Here is a 6,017-nt window from a genome sequence, read left to right on the forward strand (position 1 = left end):
GCAGAGAGCCCTCCCCAAGAGACATCCACAAGTGAAGGACCAGGAGATAGGCAGGTGCAGGTGGAAGGGAGTGAAAAGGCTCACAGGTGAGCAGAGTAGGAAGTGCGACAGGACAGACAGCAATGCCAGTGCTGGGGACAGGTGGGCTTGGTCTTCTGGGAGGGAGAGGGGACATGGGGACAGGAGGTAAGGGGCCAGCCTTTACCTCCACCCAGGGCAGGTCACCAGGATGAGGGTATTTGTGGAGCGATAGGTCTAAGGGGAAGGTATGGGGGGGTCTCCAGTCCAAGGCCTTGCCCTGCCCCACGGCCCAGCTCTCTCTGTGACTTTTTTCTTTCTATATTTATTATTATGATCATTATTATTTTTATTTTGGCTGCACCGGGTCTTAGTTGCGGCACACGGGATCTTCGTTGCGGCACGTGGGATCTTTGGTTGCAGCAGGTGGACTTTTTGTTTTTTAATAAATTTATGTATTTTTATTTATTTAATTTTGGCTGCGTTGGGTCTTTGTTGCTGCACGTGGGCTTTCTCTAGTTGTGGCGAGCGGGGGCTACTCTTCGTTGCAGTGCACGGATTGTCATTGCAGTGGCTTCTCTTGTTGCGGAGCACAGGCTCTAGGAGCGCGGGCTTCAGTTGCAGCATGCGGGCTCAGTAGTTGCAGCTCGTGGGCTCTGGAGTGCAGGCTCAGTAGTTGTGGCACACAGGCTTAGTTGCTCCGCAGCATGTGGGATCTTCCTGGACCAGGGCTCGAACCCGTGTCCCCTGCATTGGCAGGCAGATTCCTAACCACTGCACCACCAGGAGAGCCCAGCATGTGGACTTCTTAGTTGCAGCATGCATGCGGGATCTAGTTCCCCGACCAGGGATTGAACCCGGGCCCCCTGAATTGGGAGCGTGGAGTCTTACCCGCTGGACCACCAGGGAAGTCCCTCTCTGTGACTTTTTGCAGGAGAATCTGTAACCTGAGGCCGGCTTCCCTGGATGTCCATGCCCTCCTAGCTGGTGTGACCCGCAAGAGGACGGCCACAGTGGGGATTGGCCTGGACCCCTATGGTGGTATTTCCAAGCATCCTGCTCCTTTGCTAATTCGTCTTCCCAAACCTGCTTGTCTGAGTTCACTGCCCAGCTTGCAGTCGGCCATCGTCCCGGCCATAAAGTTCCGGTTTCTTAGACATCCAAGTGACCTGGCTTCCCACTCAGCCACCATGTTGTCCTGCACCCAAAGCCAGTGGGGGCTGAAATGTCGACAGGCTTCCGTTCGTTCACCTGGTAGGCACCCAACACCCCAGCCCCTATGTCCCCCCCACCAGAAACTAAACAGTCAACACGGGTTCCAGTGGAGGCAGACCTGACCCCTTTCTGAGTCCAGGCGCCCTCGCGGGCCCATTAGGAATGGGCACTGCTCTGCTGGACGGTTGTTAAAGATCTTGCACCCTGGCCCCGCTGCCACAGCCTTGCTCACGCGGGTTCCCCTGCCCCCGACGCCCTCTCCGGTCCAAGGGTTCTCAGCGTGGACACCCAGTCCACGGCCTTCTGCCTGGTGCTGCCGCTAGGGCTGTGAACTCTCCAGCACACAGGGTGTGGAGATGGGGGGCGCCCGGCATCTGTCGGGGGAGCTCGGAGCCTCTGGACGGGTCCCGCGTCGCCAGGGCTCAGGGGGGGACGATGGGGTTAGCTATTCTGGCCAGTTCACGGGGTGTAGCCAGGGTGAAGGGAAAAGGGATTCGGGATGCTCAGGAGGAGAGGGTCTGCTCCTTCCTGGGGGGTCAGCAGTAGCCATCTCATTTGGTCCGGGATGACCCCCTTGCAGGGGGCGTGGCCTCCCCCAGGGGTGGGGGTCAGGCGAGGGCCGGGGGTGGGGAAGAGACTCAGCTGCGGGGCCTCGGTGCCTCCCTCACCTGAGGCTTCTCTCTGATTCTCCAGGTGCTTCTCTGCGGGCCTCCCTCGGTCCCCAGGGAAGCCTGGGCAGAAACCCGAGCCTCGGTTCAGGCTGCCATGGGGCCTGGCCTCCCCCTCCGCCCTCCTTCCTCCTTCAGAGCCTAGGTGTCGTTGCCACGGGGACTGCAGACCGGGCAGGTCCTCCAGCCACTGGCCTGAAGTTCAAGGTGTGGCCTCCAGCCCCGGGTGGGTGGGTGGCTCGGGGCCCCGCACACCTGGTCAGCTGGGAGCCCCAGCCCCGGGAGGCCGGGCGAGACCCGCAGGGCCCCCGCTGGTTTCATTTTGAGGCCGTCCCTTCCCCTTCCTCACTCCCACTCTGCCCGCCCGATCCCCACTTTCTGGGAAATGCAGTGGCAGCTTCTTCTGAACTGAACTCGGTTAACCCGGAGTCCACTGAGTCCCGCCTCCCGGACCTGAGGCTTCCTGCCCGGCACACACCTCCACCCCTGGGGCTGGCTGAGCGCCCTTCTCCAGACTCCCTGCCTTCCAGAAGGTTCTGGGCCGCCCCTGCCCACACGCCCCCTGCCACACCGTGTCCCAGGCTCTGGACACAGGAAACCTGGGGGCTTCAGGCAGGGCTGCCTTGGACATAAAAGACCCAGGGTCTGACTTCTGCTGCAGGGGAACTGTGGCCTTCTACACTGTTGGATCCCGGGAGGGGCGTGGGCTAAACCAGCTTCCTCCCTCACTGCTGACAGGGGGCCGGGTTACTCTCTAGGAGGGGGACACTGCAGGCTTGGTGGGCGGAACAGCATCCCCGGCCCCGCCCGCTGGATGCCAGGAGCCCCCCAGTCGTGATGACCACAGATGCCCCCAGACATCAGTGTCCCCTGGGTTGAGGGGGGCAAGAGTGTCCCCACTGAGACCCAGTAGGCATGATGACAGCTGGGAGAGGACAGAGCAGCCTCTGGTCACGTGGGGCATCGAGCACTGGAGATGTGGGCCGTCCGAATTGAGATGCACGGTGAGGGCAAAACACACGGTATCACAACTCCGTACCAAAAAAAAAAAAAAAAAGGAAAACACCAGACTACTGTTCATATTGATTGCAAAGTGCAAGGGTAATATTTTGACTACATTGGGTTAAATAAAACATACCATCCAATTACCTTCACCAGGGACTTCCCTGGCGGTTCCATGCTTCCACCACAGGGGGCACAGGTTTGATCCCTGATTAGGGAAATAAAAATCCTGCCTGTCATGTGCCACGCGGTGAGGCCAAAACAAAAAACAAACAAAAACAAGGAACCAGAAGGGTTAACTCTTTTTCCTATTTTAAATGTGGCCACGAGGAAATTTAAGTTGCGCCTGTAGCTGAATGTTGCACGTGCGTCCCAGTGGCATCTGAGGGCGCAGGGGGCCGAGACCCGCCTGGAATCTGCCTGCCGGTTCTGAGTTCTGCACACCTTCTTTCCTTCCATTTTCCCCCTGCCCCATCCCTGGAACGTCTGTTACACTCAGAGAAGGGAATGCGACGGTCCCGGGGCCGGGGCTGGTCCAACCTGAGAATTCCACTGGATCAGGCGGGCACCCGTGACCCCGAGCTTTTAGATGGCTTCTGGACCATGGTCAGGGCTGGGGGTAAAAGCCTGTGGCACCCTGATTGAGCTGGGCCACCTTTCCCGGCTCATCACTTATTCCAAGGTCACTTATGAGCTGCTCAGGGCTCAGAACCAGGCAGGGAGAGTCTGCTCTCTGGGGACACAGGGGTCAACACACGTGGTGTTGTAAAGTGCTGTTTAATATGATGAAAACTTGGACCTGAGGAGAAACTTGCATCGACAAGACGCTGGATACCTTCTTCTTCCAAACCAAGCGCAAAAGAAACCAAAAAAACAAAAAAACCCCAAAACCCCAGAAGCGAAGAAAACTCAAAACCCAAGTAAGAAAACACCCAACGGGTGAGATTCTGAAGCTCTTGGATTCATTTCCTGATTGATTTGTTTTTGGACAAAGAGGTCAGACAGAGGGACGCTGGGGGTCCCAGGGGCCCGAACAGGGCGGCTGCATCATCTCACGCACTTGGCCGTCTCGGGGTTTAAGGAAGAGCCACGGGGAACCTTGACACAGAACAGTCTCTCACAAGAAGCTTGGGAGGGGCCAGCAGCCTGGCTGCCTGACCCCACCTTCTGCCTGGACCCCTACACGTCGGCAGACCCCAAAACCAACAGATGTTACATGTTTCGCGAAGAAGAGCCTGCCCCCTTGCAAGAGAGGACCTCGACAGGGCAGGGATCAGCGTTCCCAGGCCGGCCTGTGGTCACCTTCGGCCAGATCGTTGGATGGGAGCAGCCAGGCAGGGACCACTGTGAACCGGGGAGAGACGGGGTGTTGGGATGTGGGGGCAGAGGGGGCCAAGTCTAGCGACATTTGCAGGAAGGGGTGGAGGGCGGGGGAGGGAGGGAGACCCCTGGCTGTTAAAGTCGGACACTTTCATCACGGTCTCCAAGGCTCTGGCGTGTTCCTGGCTGACTCGGAGTGGGAAGGGTAAGCGCCAAGTGTCTCTCTGGTCCTTTCCTGAGGCGCCTCGGGGTCCTGGCAAAGCAACACAGCAGACGGTGGGCGGTTGGAGCCGATGGGCTGGGGGAGGCGCCTACTTGCGATCCTCCCCCAGCAACCCTGGAGGCCTTACCCCACCGACCCGATTCACCAGCACCCCTAGGAACCCCGTCAATGCGGTCTCACTCCTTGCAAACGGCAGTCGGCTCTGTTAACAGACATTGGTCAGGCCCACAGCCTGACGTGTACAGGACTGGCCCAACGATGGGGCTGCCTGTGACTGCCAGCGCCGGGCGCCCACGGGCCAAGACGCTGAGTCACAGTTCACCCGTTAGGCCCCCTTCCCCCTCTGAAGCTCTGGAGGGAGCTGGGGTACCCACAGAGCGACACCTCCATCACTTTTAGTTATCTTTTTTATTCTTTTCTAAATCAGGAAAGACTTTGGGGGCAACTACGAGGTGGCAGAAATCTGGAAAGCTGGTTGGAACAGCTACCAACTTGTCTTCTCTTTGGTGACCACAGGAAAAAACAGAGGAGACTTGAAGGGTCTCTCTAGGAAGAAAAGGACCCAGCAGTTCCCAGAGGGCCACAATCCCCCTTCAGCTGCACCTTCTCCAGAAACGCGGGGCTGGTGTGGCTTGCCCCAAGACCGCTGCTCTGCGAGAACCCTTCCTCTGTGACTTATCACAGATAAATATCGGCTTGTTTCAAGCCTTCAGGAAGTATTGGGGTTGTGGGGAGACTCACAGCTTCATCTTCAGAGAGCCTGCAGGAGGGGAAGCCTTAGAAGCAGCCCTGCCCTCCACCACTTCCTACTGCCCGATGGCCCAGAGGCGGCCTTCTCCGTTGGAGGTGGTACAGCCCTGAAGGCGGAAAGGCTGGGTCTCGGGCCTCGGACCTCATGCAGACCCCTGCAGGGGGCCTGGCTGGACACCCCAGTGGCCACCAGGAGTCAGGACAGCCTCACCCCCACCATCTCATTTCCGATCAGCTGCGGTCGAACGGTTCAAGGCCCGAGACAGTGACGTGCCTTGGGTGGTCACTTCTGATTTGCTGGGCGAGCAGAGGTGACACAGAGCCACCGCCCACATCTGTCGGCCTGCAGGCATAGGGGAGCGGGCCTTATTTGCAGGATCTGCTGGGGCTTCAACCACAGGACAGCTTGGAAACCCAAGGCTTCCTTTCTGCCGAGCGAGTGTCAGCTCAGGCTGCTGCGAGCTGTCAGAAGTCTCTGTTCCCCGAAGCACAGAAGAGGACTTGGGGGTCCCTCCCAGGGGGCAGGTCACGCACTGCTGAGGACAGGCTGCATGGCCCGAGGCTGGAGCCGCCGGGGCGGGGACCCCACGAGAGCCACTGGGCCCAATAGCTCTTGCGGGCCGGGACGGCAGATGCCAGGCTGGGGGCACACATGCACCCCAAGGGGGCAGCCCCCTTCTCTTCTGGTAAAAGTCACCCACGGCTGGGGGTCCCTCTGAGGGCCTCAGAAAGGAGCAAAGCCAGTGCCCGACACCACGCCCGTCTCTCAGAGGTTGGGCCGCCCTCGCAGAGGCGCCCACCCCGGGCTGGATCAAGGCTGA

Source organism: Leucopleurus acutus (genome assembly GCF_964270905.1).
Source record: "Leucopleurus acutus genome assembly, chromosome: 3".
Taxonomy (NCBI): Eukaryota; Metazoa; Chordata; class Mammalia; order Artiodactyla; family Delphinidae; genus Leucopleurus; species Leucopleurus acutus.